At 42.0% G+C, this 26,717-nt stretch overlaps 1 protein-coding gene and 1 long non-coding RNA gene across 7 annotated transcripts in view; one reads left to right on the forward strand and one right to left on the reverse strand.

Annotated features, from left to right (window-relative positions):
* Positions 1-16,372, forward strand: part of LOC144589585 (uncharacterized) — a 284,446-nt gene extending 268,074 nt beyond the window's left edge. The window contains exon 2 of the long non-coding RNA XR_013545777.1: positions 11,252-16,372. This is a non-coding gene — a long non-coding RNA (uncharacterized LOC144589585). The remainder of the gene's footprint in view (positions 1-11,251) is intronic.
* B3GALT1 (beta-1,3-galactosyltransferase 1) overlaps positions 1-26,717 on the reverse strand; it is a 440,553-nt gene that overhangs the window by 34,187 nt on the left and 379,649 nt on the right. The gene's annotated exons all lie outside the window — the stretch shown is intronic.

The raw sequence follows: 26,717 nt of genomic DNA on the forward strand, positions 1-26,717 counted from the left end.
TCTTCATTGTTTGGCTTGTTGCAGTGTGTTTCTCACTGTAAAAAATGCCCCCCTCCCTGAAACTTATGCCATGCACTCTGTCCCTCCCTGACTTATTTCATCTGCAAAGAATCGAAGCCCCAGCACCCTCCCAGACTCTCATTAGGTGGCTGGCACATTAATGCTTGTACTTCTCTCTCCCGTAGCCCGTCAAGCTAGATATGGAAATGTGACCAGCGCTGTTCCCATCTCACAGTCTAATTGGATGCTGTAGAGGCTTCTACCTGTTATGTTTGGGTCCCTAGACAAATGAGGTTGGTACAGTGAGATGCAAATCGCTACCATAAAAGCTTGATGCACTAACTACCTGGTACAGCGGTGCTTTTGAGTCACAGTTGCTCGTGTGAAGCATCCCTTGATCATAGCCCGATCCCATCAGGCACCCTCTCAGGTATACAGGCTGTCTTTGCACGTGTACCTGATTTTGGGGTGGGGGATGAACCTATGTTCAGACACTCTTTATCAAATCAGGCACCATCAACGTGCAGGTCTCATGCTGACCAGCTACCTTCTCATCCCTCTTTCACCTTCAACTCTGCAAGGATCTCATGCAAATTAGAGTGTTCACAGTAGTGGTGTGGAACACAAGTTGAAATAGTAAACAAATAGTACACAAATGGATTTTCCTCCCTTTTGGACACCAGCCCATTATACTGCAAATTGAAATATGCTGATGACCGATTGTGTTGTTTCACACACAAGTATCTCTTTGAATGATGGCGATCATCACCCTCAGCAGCATGTGTGTACAAAGTTTTAAATTATTTACTCACACCTTTAAAAAGGAGCAATGTAAGCTGCCCAGCAAGATATCAACAAAAACATAACTGCTCTGCAATTAAGGACTGCTGTCAGACAGCTCTGAGTACTCTCCGTCAAAAGACACTGGGCAGGAATTTTGTCTTTCTCCCTTTCATGGGCTTTCTATACTAAGAATGAAAAATAAATCATAGGAAACATAGGAAAAAACAGTGGCGAAAGCTAAAAAGAAACCAGCATGGAATCCACCACCTCATTTTCTCCTGGAAAAAAATGTTGGGGATGAGTGTGCAGGTTTCCACTTGAAAAATCCTAAGAATGTTGAAGAAATGAAGAAAGATTGATTAGTACAATTTTCCTGCCCAGAAAATGGATCCAAAGTAGAGATGGGGATGACTCACCATTTTGGCGAGTCCCGCTTCATGAGTCATCAAAAGTTGATGACTCACAAAGCACGAAGTTGCCCTGATGAAGTGACGAATGACGAAGTTATTAATTAATTCGTTGGGGGGGTTATTTAAAAAAATACTACCTGCAGCCCCCCTTCACACCCAGCACCATTGACACCCCCTTCCTATTAAAAAAACAAAAACAAAACACCATTCTGCCTACCAGCCGCCAATCAGCTGATCGCGGGCAGAAACGTAGCCGCCACCCCACAGCCACCCAACAGCCTACCTCCCCATCCCCTTCCTTTCCCTACCTTAGCCCTCCCCACTGATACCCCCTTACCTTAATCACCACTGCTGAGGTTTCCTTCTGGCCTCCCAGCCACGGCATGTAAAAAGGGAGATTGGCTACCCTTTGCAAAGATGGCGGCTGCAGCTTCCCTACCCTAAATGACATGGTTCCTTATTTTAAAAAAACAAATACGAAGGATGAATAAAAACAGGTAAATATTCATCCCTTCATCTTCATGGGAGTCTCTGGAACCCACGAATATGAAGGGATGAATATTTAACGAATTGGCTATTTTTGTCAAAAAACCCGATCCGTTTTTATGTTTGTCCCCATCTCTAATCCAAACATCTCAAGACACAGGTGAGCTTTCAGATGAGATTTTTAGCATGTTATCCCTTGGCCTTTCATTTCTAGACTTTTAGAAGGAGTTCAGTGAGTGGCATTTTGTACTTATAACCTTCTTGTGTTTTTCCACTGCTTTTCCCCATCTTTCTTTTTCCTGCTTAGTACAGAAAACTAGCCAAAGACATGTCTGTCCATGAATTCTGTACAGTGGCTTCCACCATGGCTCCATTAGAGGCTAACAACAATCTGTATTTGACATTGATCCCTGGACACGAGAAGGAACCCCTTCTTGAGGGGTTTCTCTATAACATTACTAAAACCCCTTTGGTTCCTCAGCTGTCTTTCTAAGCAGTGCTACCGAAATTCCCTTTGAGGGTTGGTTTGGGTAAAATTGGGTGGCAGTGCTATCCATGCTGCTTAAGTCTAATCTTTTTATACTGATCCATGTTTCATTGACCAAAAAGGAGAGAAAGGGGTTTAGCAAGACAATGCAAAGTATTCGCGAAGGCTTTCACGGCCGGGATCTAATGGTTGTTCTGGGTTTTTCGGGCTCTTTGGCCGTGTTCAGAACACGGCCAAAGAGCCCGAAAAACCCAGAACAACAATGCAAAGTACTTAAAAAATTTAAAAAGCTCCTGCCACATTTGTCTGTCTGATTGATATTCATTTCTTCACTCAGCTTTTATACTGCTCTCTTAGACTGTGAGGTCTTATTTAATGGCTTTTACTGCAATTGTATAGTTTCTCACAATGTGCCCTGGCAACCTGTCATTTTAACTTTGTAAGTTGCCCTAGGAAGACACAGGCTGGTGTACATTAAACAAATTGTTGCAGGGTTTTGTGGCATCAGTTCATGGACATCACACAGACCTTTTTTAAACTGTAAGACGGGCTAAATTGGGCAAGGATATTTTCTACTGATTTTGTGTTTGTTGACAATATGCTTAGAGGCTCAATAACACTTTTCATTTTATATTTTCTTATTATAAGAACTCTGATGTTCTTTCATGTATTTTAAAAGCTTTCAGAGTTTTTCTTTACTTTTAAAGGAAACATTATAAAGAGGCATTCTCTTTCATATGTTTTAAAAATGTGTCTTTTAAATAAATGGCTTGCTTTTTGATTCCAATATGACTGAAGTTCTTGTCTGGACTTTTTACAGCGAAAGCTTACACTTGATGTGTATTTTCTACCATAAGTATTTGCCTAAAGCTTAAATACAGTTTTTATATATTTTTAAGTTATGTGCCTTCAGTTTTACATAACAGTAAGACTTTTGGATTTTACGTATTTGTGCCTGCAGCTTTTCTTACAACTGTAAGATGTTTCGATGTTACAACCCTGAAGTAATTTTATGTTATGGGACCTAGATGCTATATAGAAATGAAACTTGTAGAAATAAACAGGTTTTGGAGTTGCCTGGACTTACAGCAACACAGAAAATACTTATATCTTGATACTCAGATGAATTTTGAAAGGTTGGTTGATTCATTCTAGGATTACCCCTTTACTGATATAATGTCAAAGACCTTTCTTTTCAAGCAAGATTTTCTTAAGTTACTGGTTGGTAAGGAAGGGGTTTTAATGGGGGACGTGCTTTTTACTCTTTTAAAATGTGCTTCTAAATTGATTCAAATAGTGTTTATTCAGTAGTTCAAGTTTGTTTTATTCAATGGTGGAAATCCAGTAGTAATTCACAACTATCGTAGGACCACTGAATCAGTGGAGTTTTGAAGAGTCAACTCGTCTGATTCAATGAGTCTACTCTAGTGACAACTTAATACTGGATTTCAGCCAATATATATTTGATATCTAACATTACATATATGTAAATATATAAAAATATAAGTGTATAATTTATATTTGATGGCAGAAAGATACATGGCAGAAAGATACATCTGTGGAAATACGATGTAGTCACCAGTAGGGGTGAGGGGAGGCTTTCTGTGAGGAAAGACCTGCTTCTCCTGTCCTTCCTGCATCTGCCATGGCTTCCATTCAAAGAAAGGGATTATTCACAAGTCAGAAAAGAAGCAGAAGAGAAGGGCTCTTTCATTTGGTAATGGTCCAAAGACTCCCTCTGCTGGTGGAAAGTATTTCCAGGTAGAGAGGCCTGTGGTATTTTTTTAAATTATTTTTTTGGCCTCAGGTGCAAAAACAATTTGAGCAGCTTAGCATTCCATGCATCTACGGCTGACAGGTAGAACATAAGGCACCCATATGTCCTATTTTCCAAAGGATAGTCTTCTAGGACAGTGGTTCTTAACCTTTTTGAAAGAAACGCCCCCTTGAGCCATTGAGGAAGTTATCATCGCCCCCCCTCCCCACGGTGATGATATCTTATTTATTTATTTATTTATTTATTTATTTATTTATTTATTTATTTATTTATTTATTTATTTATTTATTTATTTATGACACTTAAATCCAATGACCCCTGAAAACAAAATTCAATTCCAAGAGAATGAAATGCCCCAAAAAAGTAACATTTAATAATTTAGTTGCAAGTGAATTTTAAGACGCAAAAAGAAATATAAAAAGGGCATAAAAACAAACTGCAATGCAGGAACTAAAAATTTCAAGACAAAAACTCTGAAACTAAATTAAGATTGGAGGAAAATATATATTCATGCACACTGTAAAAAGGCTGCAGCCATCTTCACAGGTTTGGCTTGCTCCAGCGCCCCCCTACCGCCCCCCTTCTGCTCCAGTGCCCCCATGCTTCCCCTTTTCATTCTACTGCCCCCCTTAAAAATGAAATCGCCACCTGGGGGGCATTATCGCCCATGTTAAGAACCACTGTTCTAGGAAGTACAGAAAAAACAGGAATCATAGGATCCAGACTGTTAGTCCATCTAGCCCAGGGGTCTCAAACATGCGGCCCGGGGGCCATTTGCGACCCCCCCAGATGATAGTTTGTGGCCCCTGCCTTGCCTGCCCCCCAAAGCACCCACACATCCTCTGCTGTCAAGAGTAAAAAAAAGCCTTGCCTCGCTCGCCGGCTCTCTCCCAAGACAGCGCCTCTTGCACCCTCCATCCAGAACTGCAGCCTGCCAGCTGGCCCACCTATCTGCTGGCTAAGGAAACTCCTGGGTGGCTTCCTTGGGCTCTTGCTCCGCTTGGCGGAAAATCTGATGCGGCCCAGCCTCACCCAGACTCTGCCTCCAGCGGCCCCCAGGTAAATTGAGTTTAAAACCCCTGATCTAGCCCAATGTTCTCAACAGTGACAGGCAGTAGCTGTCCAGAGCTTCAGGCAAGATTCTTCCCCAGTTCAATTTGGAGAAAGTCAGGGTTGAACCCAGGAGCTTCAACAGTGCTCTGCCACTGAGCCATGTCCCTTTACCTATCTGAGGGTCTCTTCTATTCAAAGGGCTACCAAGTCTGAATCTGATTTAAAGATAGTGGCTTAAATCCAGTTGTTCAACTCAACTAGTCCCACTGAGTCAATGGGAACTTGGTCAGTCAACATTTAAGTAAGTTCATTTGATTTAGCTGGTCTACTCTAGTTGAGACTAACATTTGTGTTTGTACATGCATGTATGTGTTATGACACTATTGTTTGCTACCTCAGTTTTTTTTTAATGGGAAGTGTAGGGTATAAATGTTTTAACCAACCAATAAATCAATACTAAAATCCTGTTGAAGTAAAGTTAAGCTGTGTAACCCAGATGACATTATGATTCAGAGTTTAAAATTTGTAATTTAATTTAATTATGTCATAACTTTCTATTTCCTCCTCCTCACGTTCCAAGGCTCCTTAGGTATTCCTGTTGACCTTGGGAAGCTTTTGGGAACCTCAGAAAGCAGAGATAAAGGGTTTTTATATTGGAAAATCACCACTGCACTCTTGCTATCGGACTGGGAAAAGCTGCCACTCCCAACCCAAGACTCCCAAAGGCTTGCCAAGGGCAAAGACAATTCCTATGGAGCCTCAGAACCTGAAGGACGAGGATAGGAAGTTTTACATTAAAATAAATTAGAGATTTCTATCCATGGATAATAGTGTCATCTGCCTCACATGGTGTAAACTAGACATGGCGATGAATAAAAACTGAATTGGGTTATTATTTAAAAATTGCACATTCATTAAATATTCATCCCTTCATACTCATGAGTTCCAGAGTATGAATATGAAGGGATGAATATTTGTACATTTTTATCTGTCCCCCATAGGGAGAGAGGGAAGCCCTTCCCTTTCTGCCTATGGGCTTGCTGATCAGCTGATAGGTGGGGCGATAGGCAGGCAGCCAGCCCCACTGCCCAGTGCTGCCATCATCCATTGCCACCCGCTACCAACACCATCCATTGCCGCCCACTGCGGTGACCTCCGCAGCCATGGCCTGCCCTAAGGGACACTGGCTGCCCTTTGCAAAAAAAAAAAAAAAAAAAAAAAAAAAAATGGCAGCTGCGGCTTCTTTTAGGGCAGGGAAGCCACAGCCACCATCTTTGCAAAGGGCAACCCAGATTCCCTTAAGGCAAGGCCAAAGCAGCGGAGGCGATTGCAGCGAATGGTGGCGGATGGTGATTGCGGAAGCTGCAGTGGCACAGGCCGCCATGGACGGTGGTGGCGGTGGCACAGACTGCAGCAGCCGAGGTAGGGAGGTGACAGGGGTAGTGGGAAGGGAGCAGGGGGGCAGACTGTGGGGGTGGGGTGAACTGCTTTTTTTAGACAGCCGGAGATTGTCCAAAACCTCCCCCGGACAAACTGATGAATCGATTCGTGGTTCATCAGTTCCTGGTGGAGGAGATTCATGCTTTGTGGTTCATCAACTTCCCCGTCTCTAGTGTAAGCTTATGCCAACAGGATTTCAGCCAGTGTATAACTTATTCATTGGAATGCTGTTTGCCCATTTAGTCCCACAGTGTCTGCTCTGGCAATAGATCTCCAGGCAGAAGACCTACAGAAAAAAAGAGGCAGTAACTGTACATATTCAAAGCTTTTGGCTTGGTAGTTTTTAAAAATTGAAATGTATATAGGGGATTGTTTTAGCTTATGATTTGTGAACAGGTTTCCTTGTCGCCCATGCTCAGTAGGAATCTGTGTTGCTTCTCAACAACGTCAGCTAAAGAGAAGCTGGTCTGTTTTCTGGGGATAGAATGAGGGCCCTCAGAAGAGGGATGATAAGCCTAGTTCAGTGGTACACTTGGCTAGATTGTGGTACTAATAATGACAAGGACATGGATTCTCTCCCTGTGCAAATGTACAGTTTCCTTTCTGCTGATTGAACTCAGTTTTATTAGCATTTACAAGAAATGCATATACAAAAGCGAGGATCAAATTGCAGAGGATGATTTTAAGAACACCTAGAACAAATGTACAATTAACTAAATGAGCTGTTAAAACAGGAAAGTTCATTAGATTGTACGCAGAATGTCTATTTATTACTACCAGGACCTCTATTTCCCTAGTAATTTCCACAGCCAGCTCTGCCCTAATAGCTTTCTCCTTTCTACTGTGGAGATGATTGTGGCCGCCGTCTGAAACACTCTTCCTTGGCTGCCAACTGAGCAATTCAGCTATGATTTCCCTGCTGTTTAATTCTTGCTTCTCAGACACATACAGAGAGAAACAGAGGTAGAAACAGGAAGATACAGATAAAAATAAGAAAACAATTTCTGGTCCACTAAGGAAGGAAAACATTTGACAACAGAGGAATTAAAAACAGCAGAGGAAATTTGGGACTTTTTCATCTAATGTATACTCCTTATGTGTGATGTTGGTTTGGTTTTAAAAAATACAGAATGTAACTGACAGAGTTTGTGCACAGCAGTTTCAAGTGTTATGACAAAAAAAATACCACAGGCAGAGTAAAAATTAGTTTAGCATTAGTGGAGAAAACTCTTAATTCTTTACATTCTTTAGTGTTTAGCTTAACCATTAAGTTGTGTTGGATATCAATGCATTTTATAGTTTATTCTTTCAAACTGGCTTTTATAAGCAGTTTTAAATTGACCTTCCCAATTTGACGCTATCTAGATGATCTTGGACTACAAATCCCACAATCCAGTTGTTGGCTGGGGATGGTAGAATTTGCAGTCCGGCCATGCGCTGGGTGGAAGAATGCTGCCCCAAAGCATGGCTCTGAGAACCCACCCAACGGGTTCTCTTTTCCCTCCCTCCTCCTCCCCGCAACACGCTTGTGCGAACGTAGAATCAAGGCGGTTATTGAAACGCAGAAATCAGAGACCCAGAGAACTGGAAACATTCCTGCCATTAGCACATTAGCTCTGCTTTCAAACCCCAAGTGGTACCTTCTTCAGATCCCAAAGCCTTCTTTTTCTGACTGAAGCTTGTAGGTCTCCTCTGATGACTCCTCACGCTCCCCTCTCAAGCATCTTTGTAAAAGTCAGCTGCAGTGCCTTCTCCCTCTCTCTCAAGCTGTCCCCTCTTACTGATACCTCGAAACCTATTCTATCGCTCTGTCTCTGACCTACTGATGTGGCCGTGGCAGTTTCATACTGCAGCCATGGCATTTCAAACAAACAACCCTTCCACCCTCTGCCACGGATATGTTGCTGCCACGCTCAACTGTCCTTCTCTTTCTCCTGGCTGTGGCTCAGACTCTTTCTGTGCTTTCATTGCTGGTTACAACGCCAATTATAGCAGAAAATCGAGTTGTTGCAAAACCTTGTCCGGCTCCTTTGGCAGCACAGTAAAGCAAGCCTGGAAGTCAATCTAAGTAATACAGAGAACAACAGCAGTAATACCTAGGAGTTGGAATCCACTTAACAAACATCATTAGGATATGTCAGGCGAAGCGTATGAGAAAAATCCCTACCTGATGACATGAGGTTTGCCACACTTTGGAGAGAGGAGGAACAGAATATGAGAGTTGTATTATTTTACTTATCATAGAACGCTTGGACTTAAGTATTGCTTCAGATATATGCACTCTGGAGTTTGGGCAAGTGGTGTGATCCTCCCTCTCTCTTTGCCAATATGTTTAACCTGCTACTCTTACAAATACAAAGGATATAATGAATACGTGCAGGTCTTTTCATCTTCAAAAACTGTCATCCCCTTGAAGAATTTTTTCTTCCTGCGCAAGAACAGAAACAGCAGTTTCCTCTTCATCTGCAATATCAGGATGGGCTTTGGGCCAAACAATGTCTTTTGCACAAAACACAGATCCTTTTTGTGGTGAGGTGTATGTGTGTAAAATACCCCATTAGTGCAAAAACCTCAAAACAAAGGAAAAAAAACACCTAAACCAAAAACATCAGTTCTGCGAACTGTTTTTTACAAGTCCCACAACACGCACATACACAATACACAAAAACTCTGGTGACCTTACACAATGGGAGAAAACGTGGGAAACATTTTGTTCTCACTTGTGAGAACAAAATCAGCAAAAGTTTCCTCCTGTAGCTACTAGGTGTACACCAAATAAATGTGTTGCTATAATTGTCCACTGCTTTCTCTGTGCTGTCAAAAGACCATTTCCATCTTTCTGAATGTTCTTGTAAACAAATTTATTTTCCCCATTTGTGAATTTAGTAGCTATGTTCTTTTCAGAAATGCTACCATCTGCCACTTTACTAAACATCCAGGGAGGAAGAAAGAGAAGAAAAACAGGTCAGTTAAGGTCATAGAAAGAATAATAAAGGAGTTTATTTTCCTTTCTGTGATCAGTGCAGGGAGCAAGTCCAGTTGACGGGATGACCAGTCTTCTTATACAAGGTGCTAATTCTCATCTTTTTTAAAAAAATGTACACGTTTTGGAAGTAGTTTTTAAGTCAACCACACCTGTTGCCTTTGATGTCAGTGGGTGGTGAATCCACTTGTGTTTTAGTCCAAACTTTATAGCAGGTACCAGAGGTTCTGAATTCATGGTAAACCCACTATGTTAACTGAGACCATGTAGCAGAGTAGAAAGAAACCCCCCACTTTGTGTGTGTGTTTCTCTCTCTCTCTCTCTCTCTCTCTCTCTCTGTGTGTGTGTGTGTGTGTGTGTATTCAAGAAGGAACCTACTGTACTTATAGCAATCCTAATAGGGCTTTCAAGGTAAGACATTTAAGGAACGGTTTCATCAACTCCACTCGCCCATTGAGTTTCCATGGCCAACTGGGGATTCAAACCCTGTTCTCTAGTATCCTAGTCTATCACTCTATCCACTACACCACACTGGGAATCCTCAAGAGACTCTAGGCAAGGTTAAAACTGGTAACCGAGATGGAAGAAATCCAAGAGGCAATCCCTCAGAAGGACTAGAACATACAGAGGGAGAGATTCACAAGTTTTTCAGAAGGAAGTATTTCAGCCTGGAGGAAAAAAAAACCCTACAAAGTTATCACGCACAGCGGTGGGTAGAAAAGCCATATTCCATTTGGGAGTAAGCTAAAGGCCACGAGGAGCTGATTTCTGAAACACTCTGAATGTCAGAATGAAGCCTTAGAAAATGTGCTGTCATATATTGTGTGATCCCCACTACCATCTCACGTACTTGGAGTAACAGGTTTCTGATTCAGAGAATCTGCCACCTCTCAAAGAAATGAGAATGGCTGTATATCTAAGAGCTTGACCATCATTCTTAAAACAGCATCCTCTAACTCATCCTCCCCACGAGCTCATATATGGCAACATAATGCCTTTGACACTGGAGAACATATGCTGTAATTAGTAGCCATTAATGGATCCAGCACCATGAATTTATCTAATCCCATTTTAATCCCATCTAAATTAGGGCTCTTCACTATATCTTGTGGTACAGTGGTGCCCCACTAGATGATTACCTCGCAAAATGGTTAGTTCACTAGATGATGAGGTTTTGCGATTGCTATAGTGCTTCGCAAAACGGTGTTTCTTATGGGCGATTTTCGCTGGATGATGTTTCGGACCGTGCTTCGCAATATGTTTTTTTTTGGGGGGGGGGGAACCGATTTTTGCAAGATGACGATTTTGACAGCTGACTCCGCGACTCGCAAAACGATTTCTCTATGGGCAATTTTCGCAAAACGACAACGATTTTTCCCCATTGGAAAACATTAAACGGATTTCAGTGCATTCCAATGGGGAACCGCATTTCACAAGACGATATTTTCACAAGACAGCGATTTTCGCTGAATGAATTAACATCGTCTTGTGGGGCACCACTGTATTCCATAGTTTAACTGTGCGCTGTGTGAATGAGAGCTCCCTTCTATGGTTCTATATCTTCTGCTATTCTGCTTCTGTGGGTGATCTCAGGTTCTAGTATGACAAGGGAGGAAAAGTGACCCCCCTCTCCATTTTCTCTACACCATGAATATAATTTTGTGTAAACAGAGATAGACACCCTTCTACCTCTCTTTACACAAGAGTTGCTGCAGCTCCTTGACCTTTTTTTTGCAGGCTCCTTTCCTTCTCCTGTCTAAAGCAAGAGGATGGTGAGACATGAGATTATGAAATAACATTGAGATGTGAGATGCTCTATGCATACAAAACAGGTATCTTGGTAACCAAATCCTATGACAGGGCAGGCAAAGTACAACCCTGGGCCCACATCTCTCCTGCTGCTCCCCCCCCACACTGCTTGTGTAGTCTCAGCCCCTTTTTAGAGCAAAAAAAGAAGTTAATTGCCACTACCAGAACCCCCCTAGGAGTGGTGATTCATTTTTAAAATATGAAGTTGCCCCTTTTTACTGTCCCCAAATGTCACATTTTTCAAAACAGGACAAAGATTTCCTTCCTTCCTTCCTTCCTTCCTTCCTTCCTTCCTTCCTTCCTTCCTTCCTTCCTTCCTTCCTTCCTTCCTTCCTTCCTTCCTTCCTTCCTTCCTTCCTTCCTTCCTTCCTTCCTTCCTTCCTTCCTTCCTTCCTTTTCCTTGCTTCCTTCCTTCCTTCCTTCTTATTTTTGACAGGCTCAATGACCTTGGAGGACTCCAGGGTCATTAAGAAGGAAGGAAGGAAGGAATGAAGGAAGGAAAAAAGCAAGCAAGCAAGCAAGCAAGCAAGCAAGCAAGCAAGCAAGCAAGCAAGCAAGCAAGCAAGCAAGCAAGCAAGCAAGCAAGCAAGCAAGCAAGCAAGTGTCTGTTCTGGTTCTGTAAGGTGCCATCCCTTGCTTCATGCAGTTTTTTTTCAGGAAAACAGCAAGAGCACCATGAAGTCATATTAGGCAGTCCTCCCTTGAAGCCAAAGAGCCACCCACAGCCTCTGGCAGGTTATTTTCCATATTTCTTCTTCTCCTGAAGTGCCATGCCCTTCATAAAATACTAATGAGAAGCTAAGCTTGTTCTTCTCCAAGATCTAAGGTGGTTAACCATTTCTTTTTTTTCCCTGGCCAAGAAAGGAAACACGGAGGACAAAGGAATGCAATAGTCAAAGAACAGCAATAAGTCTTCATGGCGAAGAAAACAAAGTCTGTGATTGACAATACAATCCAGCTGACAGAATGTCAGATGAGAACTTGGCAAGGACCTTCCAGTTTTATATGAGCAGCCTGAGGCATGGGGTAGTTTCTGCTTTATTTGCCTGTAAAACGGAAATAATGACCTCCTCAGGAAGATTGTTGTGAGTACACAGCAGAGCTATAATTACAAATGCATAAATCCCAGAGAAGGTGAAGACTAGACTTTTCTTCTGGGAGAGACTTCCAATCTCAGCAAAGTCAATCCCATAAAACTATACATGAGAGAACTATATTGACTGAGAGCTGGGAAGCACGGCCATCATTCTTAAATGCAAAAGACAGTCAGTCAATCAACCAACCAAGCAAACCATTAAACACTCAAGTGAAAAGTAGTATTTCTTTGAAAAAGTACACAGAAAAAAAAAGAAACCCAAGTCAAATTAATAGTGTAGTCCTGGTATTGAAAACAAACTTGGAAGCCACTTTGAGATTTCGGATAGAGCAGCAAACATCTTTACATGAATCAACTCAATAAGCCATATTGCCCCTCAATGGACAGATGATTCTTTCCATCTTGGTTTTTTTCTTCTTCTAAAGCATCCTCTGAAAGTAAGTTGTGCCTAATGTACAGCAATATGAAATTCCCTCAAAGAACCTGAAAGCATATTCAAACCAGCAAAGAAGAAGAATGATCTGAATGGTAATGGCTGGCAAGTGTAATAACTGTGGGGTTCACTCCCGTGGAGGTCACACCAAAGAAGAACTTGAGATAGTTCCTGTTTGCCGAAAATATGAATCTAGGAACAGCTGAAGCTCCTCTGCCGGTCACTGCCAAGGTCTTCCCCTTTGTCCTGTGGATGATCTGGAAACTCCCTGGCCTATGCTCCTGGAAGGAAGAGTCTCTAAATTACAGCAGTCACTGCACTAAAGTAGAAGCTGTGCTATGGCAAAATGGGCATGGAAATCAGCTTAAAAAACACCCTTTCTTTCTTTCTTTCTTTCTTTCTTTCTTTCTTTCTTTCTTTCTTTCTTTTTCTTTCTCTGTTCCTTTCTTCCTTCCTTCCTCTATCCAGCATCAGCTCGCTCCTTCCTTCCTTCCTTCCTTCCTTCCTTCCTTCCTTCCTTCCTTCCTTCCTTCCTTCCTTCCTTCCTTCCTTCCTTCCTTCCTTCCTTCCTTCCTTCCTTCCATAAACTTGCATACTGCCCAGTTAGTGCAGGGCACTACCTTGGGCAGTTTACATAAAAAGAAATGCACACAAACCAATGGTCGATGTGACTAGCAGGGCAGAGGGCACATACAACTAGACCTTCTTCCTGACTGATCACAACAGATGGTTTCACACAAGGTGCTGTACAGCAAGAGGAATCTGCCACCAAATCAAACCTCAGCTAATTTTATGAAGAAGCATAGAGACCCCAAAGAATAATGGTCGAACTCTGAACTCCTATGAACAAGGCATTTCGTATTACCTTCAAAGCAATTGCGAGTCATCTTCTCATGTAAGCTCCCTTATACTGCCAAGTTTCATATTGATTGCCCAAGGCCTCCCTCCCAAGCATTACAAATCATAGAAGTTACTCCTCCGTGCTGTAATTCCTGGCCATCCTGGCAGACAGTAATTTCTCCACCTCAGCATTAACATGGGGCTCCATCAGTGAAGATAGGAACAACTTCTCCTGGATGTTTTTAATTTTTTCTTCTCATCCTGCTCCCAGCTTGGCCTCCTTCCTCCAAGAATCTTGGGTGAACTCTCCTGCAGGGCCTTTTTAAGGGTGGAAGAGCAAAAGGCCACCATTGTCTTTGTCCCAACATAGGAAGGATGTCTCATACAAAGAAGGAGCCACATCAGACTAGAACTTGAGTAGGGTTGCCAGATGTCAGGCAAAAGGAGGGCATGTCCTCCTTTTTAGCCTAATGTCCTCCGTCAGGCAGCCAAAGATAAAATGTCAGGCTTTTGTATATTTTATGTTATAATTTTGGATGAGAGGGGGAGAGGTGGAAGGACCCCTTCCCCCTGGCTTTCCCCTCTCCCACCTGCCCGCCCACCCCTGGTATTTTGAAAAAAAGCCTCCATAGAATTTATTTTTAATTTTTAACATGGCTGTTTCTTGGTCAGTTCACTAAGAGACATTTATTGGCAGCTGTTGTAATAAAATTGTATTGATTGTGGGTTTAATCTGGAATGATTCAAATGAAATATTCAATATGTCCTCCTTTGTCCTCCTTTTTGCCTTTCTATGTCCTCCTTTTGGTATCAATGTATCTAGCAACCCTAAACTTGAGCAGCTTTCTTGAGGCCTCTGTTTCCACTTGAGAAAACACTGCGGCCCAAGTATCAGACGAGGTGGAGAGTGGGGACAGCCAGAGCTAAAGATCCTTTACTGACCATCTTCCTTCATCTGTAGCACCTCCACCAATGCTCAGGAAAGGACTTTTTTTTCTTTAGCTGAAGGTTCTGCAATCTTCTAGTCAGCATAGCTAATGACATAGACTTTAAGTCCCAGACTCCCCCAGACAGAATGACTTATTAAAGAATAATAATAATGCACCATTAAGTCAATTGTGAGTTATAGTGATCTTTCTCAAAGTTTTCCAGGTTGAGAGTACTCAGAAGGGGTTTACCCTCCCCTTCTTCTGAGGGTGTCCCAGGACTCTGCAGTTTGCCCAAGGCCGCACAGGCTGGCTCTACTCATAGGAGGCCCATAGGGGAATCAAACTCCCAGCCTCTGGTTCTGCAGCCAGATTCCTAAACTACTGAGCTATCCATCCAATAGGATGAACTATATACAGTATTATGTACAATAATGTAATGTGAGATATAGAGCAATGCAGCAGGTGCAGGAAGACAAGCAGGAAAACAGGTTCTGCCCACCCTCCCCAACATGAATCACTGCCACTTTATAACTCCCTGCTAATTTCACACCCTGCTAATCCTTCCCCAGTGTGTTCAGAACTGGCTTTGGGACAGAACCAGTCACTGCCAGATTTCGTAGAAGAGCATCCTTTTCAATCTTAACCCACTACCACACGCCTTTCCTAATCTTTCTGGTGCCTTAAGAGGCTAATTGAATTCTGCCTTAGGAACCTTTCCTGCATTCACCCTCATGGGCACCAAAGTGTAAACAAAGTAAAAAAACTAGTGGCACTTACTTTAATGTAAAACAATTTGCTTCTAGGCTTTTTAATTTTTAATCATCCACTCAAAATTGTGGGAGTTGGAATGGCTCCCCACCTTTATCTAACTAATAATTTCAAATTGTTCAGGAGAAAGAGTATCGTCCAAATAAGCCTTTATTAAAAAATAAGTCCCATTCCGCAATAGTGCTGTCAAGACTGTTGTCATCATATGTCCTTCACATAAAATGCAATCTTCTGAGAGAAATATTGGACAGAAACCTACTGTTTAGTTATGCCAGCGTTGGCATAAGGCTAGGTGTACAAGTTAACACCTTGTTATCTAGCATAAGTTCTTTCTGCCATTCATACCCATTGCCCTCATGCAGGCATAAGTAACCAACAGGATTCAGGCTCTCGTTTTTATAACCTCATCTTCAGATAGATTGGACAGAAGACAAGAAAAGGGAAGAAAGTCCCCTTTCCAATTATTCCGGATGTCGTTGGTTGGTATGTCTAAATATTTCCTTTAACTTCAGTAAAAAAAATTTCTATTCTGACATCAAATATAGTATTTCACTCTCTCTCTGTTTGTGGAAAACATTATATAACTGTTTACTTTTCCTCCCAGATGAGGCAAAATGATACAGTACTTATAAAAGCATTGAGAAGGCATCAGCTGGGATGGGGTCTCACATGGCTTCTCAATGTCTAAAAAAAGATGTTGTTCTGCAGCCTCTGTTCAACATCCAGAAGGCTACAAGTTGCCCACCCAGGTCCCATTCGCAAAGGGAAGGAACTAAGGGTGGTGCCTATAGACTCTCCAAAGTACACATACTTGAGACAGCTTTGGGCAATTAGGAACAGCTAAATAGATTCACATACGAAAAGGTTACCGGCATGCCACAGTGGAGTTGAGAAAAAAATCCATTCAATTCGTAGGAACAATGGCTTAATCAGGAGCAACTGTCTTCTCCTTAAAAGGTGCATGTCAATACATGGCAAGTGCCTTGTGTAGAAATAATTGCACAAATTAAATGGTACTTAAGGAGGAAAGATGATGCAATTCCGTCCCTGCCCCCAACCCTCACAGGCCTGAACCCCATCTCTACAATGACTAGAGGCAGAAAGGTAACACCAGATATGCAAAATGTAATGCATCCATTTCGTATCGTGACAGGTTTGAAACTAGATCAGTTCAGGCTCCCCAAAACAAGACAAAACAGGAATAGAGGTAAGATTCAATCCTGATTGCTGTCTGCGAAGCAACCAACACGAATTTGACCCAATTCCGGGAAGCAGTGGAAGATAGGAGGGCCTGGTGTGCTCTGGTCCATGGGGTCACAAAGAGTCCGACACGACTAAACGACTAAACGAACGAATGAACCTCTCTTCAAAATGGCACTTCTTAAACCATCTTTGTGTTTACTAATGGTGACAAGGACGACGATTAGGACAATGATGACAGGCACATTCCTGCGCAGGAGGCAGAACAGCAAACATACTGGTGTGATACGTTGGACCATGGCAGGCTATCTAGATGGCAGCATGCCTCAAGCAGAAAGCTGGAGCCGCATGTCGACACAGGCAGATGGCTCCTGATGACAAAAGCAGTGAGGCAAGCCACAGACTCGGGCACAGAGAGGCCAACATGTGCTATATCTATAGTTAGCCTTCCTAAGTATAAAATATTCATTTTTACGGTTAAGAGCCACCTGGTAACTCTTTCAAGATCAGTCAGATAATTCAGTGGAGTGAATTCACTCAATGGCCTTATAGACGCATTCCAACTGAAAGATACCATGAAGCTATGAATGCCTGGGGGGGGGGGAATGGCCACCAAGCCACAGCCGCATACACAGAGCACCTTCCCTTCCCCACGGAGGAAGTGCACTCTCCTTCATCCCTACATACTGGAGGGAAGGTGCCGTGTGCGCGGGCAAGGAAATGGAAGGGAAGCTTTGCCATGCCACTGAAACGCAGGCTCCTCCTTCCTTGTATACTTAGAATAAAAACTGCAGGCTTTACTGTGTAAGCTTTAACAGAGCCAGCATATTTCCTATAAAGATTTAAGGCCCGTGCATCTCACTTTTTAGACATTACGCCCTGACCCCAAACATCATGATTATCAGTAACCCAAACCCAGAGTGGCCTTGTAGCCAGATGGCTGGTACATAAAATAAAATAAAATAAACCCACCCACCCAAAGGAGCCAAACATTCTGTCCTTGCCACCCACGTCTCTGCTAGTTTTCTCCTTGCGTTCCTTCCAGCGGGTAATTACAAAATTGGTTCCTTTTTCTCAACTCTTCCTGATGCATTTTCTTGATCACGAAGTGCTGTCCTTCCTCTTCCGTTTCCCCAACATTACAGCTTGTGATAAACTATACCACATCCAGGGCAAGGCTCCGTGCTTCAGTACCAAGATTGAGACTGGAAATATATGAATGAAAGACTTCTGGGCATGTGCAGAAGACACGTCCCTGATTGCAGAACAATGGCCACACTCCTGGTTGCCCAGGAACCAGGAATAGATTACTTCCCAAAATATTCTTAATTTAAGATTAATTTAAGATTGGTGGTTCTTCTTCCTCCACAACTCCTCTCTACGTACGCACTTTTCTCATCTTCTCCTTCCCCACTCCTTTGGTCCAGCATCCCAATCCACAATATTTAACAACTTACCATCACAGAAGAGGCACATGTCCTTTGGGCCTGTTTGACAGGAACCTCTTCTGAGTACTTTCAAAGAGAGGGCTGTGGCCAATTGAACTAAACTTTGCCCTTCCCTACGCCCTCCTGCTGTCTGCCACCCACTCTGTCAAACATCTGCTGCACTTCCAGCTTGGGGGGCGCCCTCCCCAATCCCAAGTACGTGGGGGAAAGAGGAGCGAATGAATCAACAAGAAAAGATCAAATTACCTTTTAGTCCTGAGGTTTCTGGGAGGGAAGTTCAGATATTTGGAGTTAAATGCAATCAATGGGGGTAAAGTGCCATCAATTAATATAATTTATATTAGAATTCCACTTTCTTGGCTTCCCTCTGTGGGAAGGTATAAGTATGCAATCAACAATTCAGGTATTTTTTGTGGAAGGAATGTCATAATAATCGGTTATGGAGCTTGAGCTACAATTTTACTGGTTTATCCTTCTCTCTGGCCTGCTTCTCGACACCCCTCTACCGAGACAAGAAAGAGAGAGAGGGAGAAACCCAACTTGCTCCTTTAAAACAGAGATGGCTGGAGGCTGAGATTCTTCCCCTTAGGAGACCCAAGTTTTGAAAGCTATCTATATCCTAGCAAAAATGAAGCCTGCTATTTTTAAAACGAGACAGAGTTAATATTTCTTCCGCAACTATATAGTTGTTTATTTATATCTGGTGTTAGCCTTTGAATGTGACGGAAGGAGACTTCCTGAAAGCCACAGAATCGCCATCAAGCAGTGAAGGGCTGCCAACGGCTTTCCGGTCTCTGCTATTTACGTCTAGGTGGGATCTTGTCTGGGTATCACATTTAGAATCCCTCGGCATCTCTAGTGCAATATGCTAACAGCCTGTACGCCTTGGGTTTTGATATCCCAGGGCCATCATGGTACATACAGTGGGGTCTCTACTTAAGAACGTCTCTACTTAAGAACAATCCAACTTAAGAACAGCTCCATTTGCTAAATTTTGCTTCTACTTGAGAACAGAAATCCAAGATAAGAACAGGGGAAAAAAACCCTTTCCTGCTCTTTTTTTAACCTTAGGTCATCTTAGGTTAAAAAAAAATTCTCCCCCTAGTGGTAGAGTACCTATGGGAACTAATGCTTCAATGTACGAACGCACCTCTACATAACAAAAAAACCGCCAGAACGGATTAATTGGTTTTCAGTCCATTCCTATGGGAAATTTTGCTTCAACTTAAGAACGTTTCAACTTAAGAACACCATTCCAAAATGGATTAAGTTCTTAAGTAGAGGTTCCACTGTAGTTTCTATGGACGGAAAAGAGCAGATACAGATTAAATGGTTTTCAATGCATTCCTATGGGAAATGCAGATTCAACATAAGAACTTTTCAACTTGAGAACCACCTTCCAATACGGATTAAGTTCTTAAGTAGAGACCCCACTGTACTGTGTTTCCCTGAAAATAGGACAGGGTCTTATATTAATTTTTGCTCCAAAAACACATTAGGGCTTATTTTCAGGGGATGTTAATTTGTTTTCCATGTACAACAGTCTACATTTATTCAAATACAGTCCTGTCATCTTCTTCTGGTTCCGGCAAAAGGGTAGAGGGCAGGGTTTCACTTCACTGGGACTTATTTTGAGGGTAGGGCTTCTATTACTGGCATCCTGAAAAAAAAATCCCACTAGGGCTTATTTTCAGGTTAGGTCTTATTTTCAGGAAAACAGTATTAGTGTAGATGGGGACACATTTCCAGATATTTTTTTTTTTTAAAAAAAAATAAAGCTAAGGGTAGTTCTGTGAGACCAATGGGACAGTAAACATTTTCTCCTGTGCCATCAAACAAAGGCTATTAAATGGTTGAGTGTTTCTGAAATAGTTCAAGGCACCTCAGAAAGATTGTATCCAGAGTGGGCGAACTGTGTCTTTTGCTGGACTACAGCTTCCATAAGAAAGCACAAAATACTACCTAGAATTGCAAAATAGCCTTCAACACAATCTGAAGTTTAAGCGTACAGTTGATATTTTGATGGCAATTAAATGCAGGTATGACAAAGAAAATAACAGGCAGACTTATTAACATTTCTCTTTGTTTCTGTATCTCCTTACCACATGTTTTGCTACTTCCCCTGTCTCATTTTTGAAGCAATTGTTTTAGAACAACATTTTCTTGCTTGTTTTGCTGGCAATAAAAAAAGAAAGAAAGAAAGAATAAAGTGATTTCATAGTCTAGTGCTTTCACAAGTAATAGTTTTTAATCACTTACCTTTCATCTTTCCTAGGCATTGTCAACATCTGATTATTTGTTGTTACATGCTGTCTAGTCGCCTCCAACTTATGGTGAGCCTATGAATGGGAGAAGCTGGCTGGATAGCTCAGTGGTTTTACGTGCCTGGCTGTGGAGCCAGAGGTTCAGAGTTCCCCAACTGTGCGCCTCCTGGAAGTAGAGATAGTGTGCATTTGGCCTTGGGCCATGGTCCCTGGGTACCCCAAGAAGAAGGGAATGGGAACCCCCTTCCAAGTATTCCCTACCTGAAAAATTCTGGAAAGGGTTGCTATATGTCAGAATTGACTTGACGGCACATGATTATTATTATAAATAGATTTCCAAAATGTCCTGTCCTCAACAGCTCAGTTCAGCTCTTGCAAATTCAAGCCTGGGGCTTCCATCTTATCTCACATTTGGTTTTGCTCTTTTCATGCTGCCTTTAGCCTTTCCCAGCACGATTGTCTTTTCCGGGGCATCCTGCTTTCTCATGATATGCCCAAAGTACGGCAGCCTCAGTTTTGCCCTTTTTGCCTCCAGAGATTGTTCAGCTTGATTTGCTCTAAGACCCACTTGTTTGTCTTTCTAGCAGCCCAGGGTATGTGGAAAGCTCTCCTCAAGCAAAACATTTTGAACAAATCAATTTTCTTCCTAAATCAGTTGTTATTACTGTCCAGCTTTCACACGTGTACATAGTGACTGAAAATACCTTAGTGTGGATTATCTAGGTGACATGCCCTTACACTAGATGATTTTTTCTAAATCCTTATTGCTGCCTTTTCTAGTGTCAGTCTTCTTGACTGCAGTCTCCATTTGAATTTCAATTTCTTCATCATCAACAATAAAGTTGTGTAGTAGTTCTTCTGTAGTCATGCTTTGTCTCTTCATGTTCAACTACAATCCTGCTTTGGCACTTTCTTCTTTAATTTTTATCAGAAATCATTTCAAGTTATTGGTGCTTTCTACTAGCAAGATGGTGTTATTTGCATATCTTAAATTGCTGATGTTTCTTCTACCAATTTTCACTCCTCCATTTGAATCTAGTCTGGCTTTCTGTATGATATATTCTGCATACAGATTGAAGTTGAAAACTGTCCGTGGGCCGGACAGGAGCAGCTTGTAGTCTGTACGTGGCCCTTGGGCCGCACTTTGCCCAGGTCTGACATAAAGTAAACGTCTTTATTGCAACAGCTTGAGCAGCACTTTGCTTGCATGGGAAATTAATGCAATGCTCTTATATTTATTGCATTCCTTGGCATCTCCATTCTTGGGGGACTGGAATGCATATTGAATGTTTCCAGTCCATGAACCACTGTTTTGTTTTCCATATTTGTTGGCATTTTCTTTTTTTAGAATTTTTAACAGATTCAATCTCTGTGGCTTGAAATAGTTCTAACAGTACCCTACCTACCCCTCATGGTTTATTTTTCCCCAGTGCTTTCAGAGGAGCTTTCACTTCACTTTCTAGAATTGCAAGTTCTTCCTTTTATGATTCCTCAGTAAAGGCATTTGTCATCTTTTTATCTCTTTTGTGTAGGTCTTTCCACCTTCCCCCCCCCCCTTTCTGGTCAGATAGTGTGCTTCTCTGTTGGTCATTCAGCATTCTTTATGTAGACTTAAATTTCTTTTTATTTGTTTGATCATTTGGAAGAGAATTATGGTTATGTTGATAGTTTTTTTTAGAAGACTGATTGTTACTACTTGGCCAGACCTTACATTATAGTCCCTAAGTGTCTGTGCTACATCTTGTCTCAGCCACTCAGTTTCTTCTTAGTTTATCTTTTCCAGAGTAGAATACTTTGTAGTTATCTGACTGAAAATATCCCATTTCCGTCCATGTTAGTTTACTGACACTAAGCACTTCCATGGTTATATGTTCCATTTCTTGCTTTACAGTTTCCAGTTACAGTTTACCTTGATTAATACTTCTCACATTTCATACTCCACTTGAATGTGCTGTGAAGCATCAGACTTGCTTTTCACCTCTGTGCATGCCACCCGCTAGGTGTTCTTTCAGCTTCAATCTAGTTGTGTCATTAGAGACTGCACTATTCATACCTGTCTTTTGCTCTTCCTCAGTAGCTGACTGAGTGCTCTCCAATCTGGAAGTCTTATCTTCTAGCCCTATCTCTTGTTTCATTTTGGACTGTCTCACCCTAGGGTTTTCATGCTAAGGAAAGATCAGTAGTGGTTTATCACTGCCACCTACTACACAGTACTAATGGAAGTTAGCTTGAGTGTCACTGCCGTTGTCTTCTCTGCCATTGTCACCTTCAGCTACCACTGCTGCCTTGTAGCTGTCACCCCCATCACCACTGGACCTGACCATTCTCTTTTGTGGCCTTTCTGCCCTGGGTCCAGGCTCGCCATGGAGTCTGGCCTTCTGACAGCATTGCTCTCAGCTTAACGGTCACACTTAAACCCCCTCACTGCGTTAAGGTGTGCATCCAAGAAGGGGACATTTCATTATACTAGACTATAAAACAGAACAGAGGAAGTTCTGTCTCAATTAGTGTGGGGAAGAAGCTGTAATAAACTGCGGTTTTCAGCCTTGCTGAGAAATTGAGTAGACCTTGAGTTATAAATGGAAAGAGCTTAATCTTCTATCAAGAGCATTCCTTCTGACATTGCTTGAAAGTGTCTTCCCTGTAGTGTCTCTCAGTTCCACTCACTCTTCTTTATTCCAGTCAGTTAGTTATAGCCTCATAATTTCTAACTACTATAAAAGTCATACAGTGAAGGACTTGTTCGATGAACATAATGCGTGGTACATAAACTAGAAATTTGAGAAAGCAGGCTTTTAAATGTGTGAATGGACATGGCGTATTACAAAACCCGGCATAAGCTCAAAAGAAGAAAGAATGTGAGTATAAAGATTTAAAGGAGGAGAGCAGAGTAAGAAAGCAGAAGTGCAACTGAGAGGAGACTATAAGAAAATGAAGTCAGTATTACTTATTATGGCATAAATTCAACATGATGCTAGTGGCGTGGAAAGTTTCTGTACCCCAATTGCACTGGATCACACCATTGCACAAGAACTATTTGCACAATCCAAAGCACAACTGTTTGGACAAGCTGGTGTGCACGAGGTTATGCAACCTCCTGCATAACTGTACAATCGCTTGTATGCAAATTGCTGTACCAGTGCTTATGCAATGCTATACTACTGCGGGTGCAAAACTGCACTGGGATACCATCTTTGCATGGATGCTGAGAATGTGCAACTGCTTGCTCAGCAGGGCCAGCACTTACCATATTTTTCTGTGTATAAGACTATACTTTCATCTAAAATCTTTAGACCAAAAATTGAGGGTTGTCTTATACAAGGAAGTAAGCTGAGAAGAGAACAAAAACAAGTGAAGGGGAAAGCAGGGATCAAAGTGATCCTGCAGTGCTTTGATCCCTTTCCCCCTACACTTCCTAAGCACCACTTAGATTTCTTAATTTTGGATTAGAAAAGTGGGGGGTGTCTTATAAATGAGGGCGTCTTATACACGGAAAAATACGGTAAGCAGTGCAGTACTGGTTACTGGTCTAAGCACACTGCATCTCCAGTGGACATCCTGAATATTCACAATCCTATCTTAACAAGGTTCTTAATATGGAACCAAAGCTCATGTCCAGGATCAATCAGCAAGACCTATTTTTGTGCAAAAACTAACTTTTTTGGGTCATTTTCAAGACATTAGGCAGTACCAGTGCTTGAGGTATGAAGGGGAAAAAAGAGGTTGTTTGATGGCTCCAAGGTCCCCTGAGCTCAGGGATAGTAGCCAGCAAGGGGGAGAATCCTATTCCAGAACCTCTGGGCCATGGTATCCACTTGCACAATCTTTTGTGTTTTTGATAGGAAAGTTTTAAGTAGTAGCACTCTGGAGACTAAAATGTACTTAGTACAAATTGTTCCTCTATGCCATCTTCATGTTCTAACTCTGAGCTGACATCACCCTTTTGCCCCATTTAATACCTCCCCAATGTAGCTATATACATCAGCCTGTGTCCTATGCAGAGCTTTGAGTCCAACTCTCATGCAATTAGATGAAGTCCCAAGGACCCAATATATAAAAAAGGAGCTCACTAATTAGTGGCAATCTGCCACCACTGGTGACATCATTCTTGCTGTGCCAGCGGAGCTCCGCAACAGGATACTGGGTGTATCTTCCATCCAGTCTAACCCTTTGTCGGCTTCCCCATCCTCATTGAATTGATACCCAAGTAAACCTTGTGAGTGTGAAACTATGTGAATAAATCAGTATAAAAAAACCCACTTCTTAGCCAGCTCTGGGAAATGAAGTGGTTTTAATCTTGTCTGTACATGGTCTTCAAATTAGAGTTCTAATGGGAATTAACACCTCATTAATTCCTTACAAGGATGAGCCTTGGCACTGAAAATAGATTCTAGTCCTGGTGAGAAGTCCTGACAGAAATTAAGCCTTAGAGGCTCGCAAAGAAAGAAAATAAAAATTGAGGCAGGCTTGGCAAAGAACTGGAAAGGAGACGTTTTGAGGAGAATGTAAAAAAATAGGCAGAAAATAATGGTAAATGAAGAGAACAGCAATTGTAGAAAAAGAAGGTAAACATAGAAATTAAAAAGAACTGCAAAGTAAACTATACAGCTTTTTGCTTTTTTTGCTGGAACATTATAACTACACAGATAACAATTGAACTCACATATCTGATCCAGTTATCCAGAAAGGAGAGTTTAGAAAAGGGAACCCAACTGTATCTTGTCCTCTCAAATGCCCATGAAGAATTAAGGGTGTTGAAGAATTTAATCTGGTTTGCGTTTTAAATTGAACTGACCCCATTCATACCTCTAGAGACACAAGGAAGAATACCACTGCAGGGGGGGTCTCCAGAGTTTGTGAAACAGTTCTCAGCTCAAAATGTACTTCAGAAGGCACAAAAACAAAGCAAAGCAGAAAGAAAACAAAGCCAAACCCCCAAGTCTTGTTGCCTTTGTTAAAATTAACATATTTATTTCACTGTAGTCTTTTGTGGGTCACAATCGACTCCCTCAAATCTTAAGGCCATTCCATAACGTCTTCACCATGACCTAAAGTAAGGCAAATGGCTGAAGCATATATCATGAAAGATCAGAAAACGGATGATTTGTGTTTGTAGTCATTTTATCGCTAGGTCTGAAGACAGATTCTTGTGGGATTTTCTACCTCACGTACCAAAATAAGGTGGCTGGCTTTAGGCTCACTGCAGCTGGAATGAGGGGTGAGCAAGGGAGATCCCTTATTCTATTCTGCATTGAGCAGCAAAACATCCAGGGCCAGCCCTGCGCAATATAAATGGAAATTTTACTGCCGTTCAAGAAAGAGACGTTAACAAAGAATTCAGTAGCAGACGTACAGTATTATTGAAACACATGAAGTAAAGATGGCCATGAAACAGATAGATTGTAGATCAAATTCACCTGTAAATATAATGTATGTATGTATGTATGTACGTACGTACGTACGTACATACGTTTGTTCGTTCGTTCGTTCGTTTATGGAACACCATCTGGGTAATTTACAACCCATCCGAGGCCCATAATTACAAATCACACCAAACAATAACCACAATATAAATCAATATTGTACAAAACCTGCTACTAGCTAAACTAAGACCTGTGCCTGAGCAAAATTAAACAAATCTAACAAACGTTACATTTAAACTTAACAAATATTGTAATTGTGCGATCAAAAGCTGTATGTATATTGTATGCCTTGTTCCACTGCCATGTTGCAGAACTTATTTCCCCCTGGTGGGGAGCTTCCCAAGGGCACTTTTCACCTTGGCAGGGTCTAGCATGGCAGCATTCAAGCAGATGAGGCAGAAAAGGTACCTCAGGGAAGGGGCATCGACCCACTTAGCAACTTTAGGCCACCACCCCGGTTCCAAGCAGCACAACTCATCTTCGTGTGAGCGAAAAACATCCAACGCGTCATTCTACAAAGTCAAGCATTCAGTGCAAAATGCGATGCACCCCACTGGACACACTCGAGAACAAAACCCAACACATCTGCTGATCTAGGCTTTACCCACGGAAGTCAGGTTGCAGCCTCCCATGAAATGTCCGAATGCCTGGCACAGGCACAGCTACGACCAGCTGCAAAGGCTGCTTGTCTCGCATGTCCCCCGCCTGGTAGCCATAGCCTTGTGCTTTATGAGCCATATGTGTTTGATTACTTACAGTGAGTTCCATATTGGAATAACTAAAAGTTGATCCACTGCCTGCAGTTAATGCAGATGGCAACAGAGCAAGGCATCTGCTGGTAGGGGGTCAGTTCAGGAGAGACTTGCATATCCGGCTGTTATCTCTCTGTGCTCCACAAGTAGCTCCAGTTTTAGATTACGCTTCTGATGTTTAAATGTATAAATGCTTCCAATTCTCCCCCCCCCCAATCTGATTGCATGTCATCTGCCATCTCAGATTCTCCTGTGATGGATGGGATACAGCTCCTGTTCTCAAGGGCATGCAAGGAAAACAATCAGCAATTATGGGGATCTTTAGCTTCCTTTTTG

Source organism: Pogona vitticeps, chromosome 1 (genome assembly GCF_051106095.1).
Source record: "Pogona vitticeps strain Pit_001003342236 chromosome 1, PviZW2.1, whole genome shotgun sequence".
NCBI classification, from domain to species: Eukaryota; Metazoa; Chordata; class Lepidosauria; order Squamata; family Agamidae; genus Pogona; species Pogona vitticeps.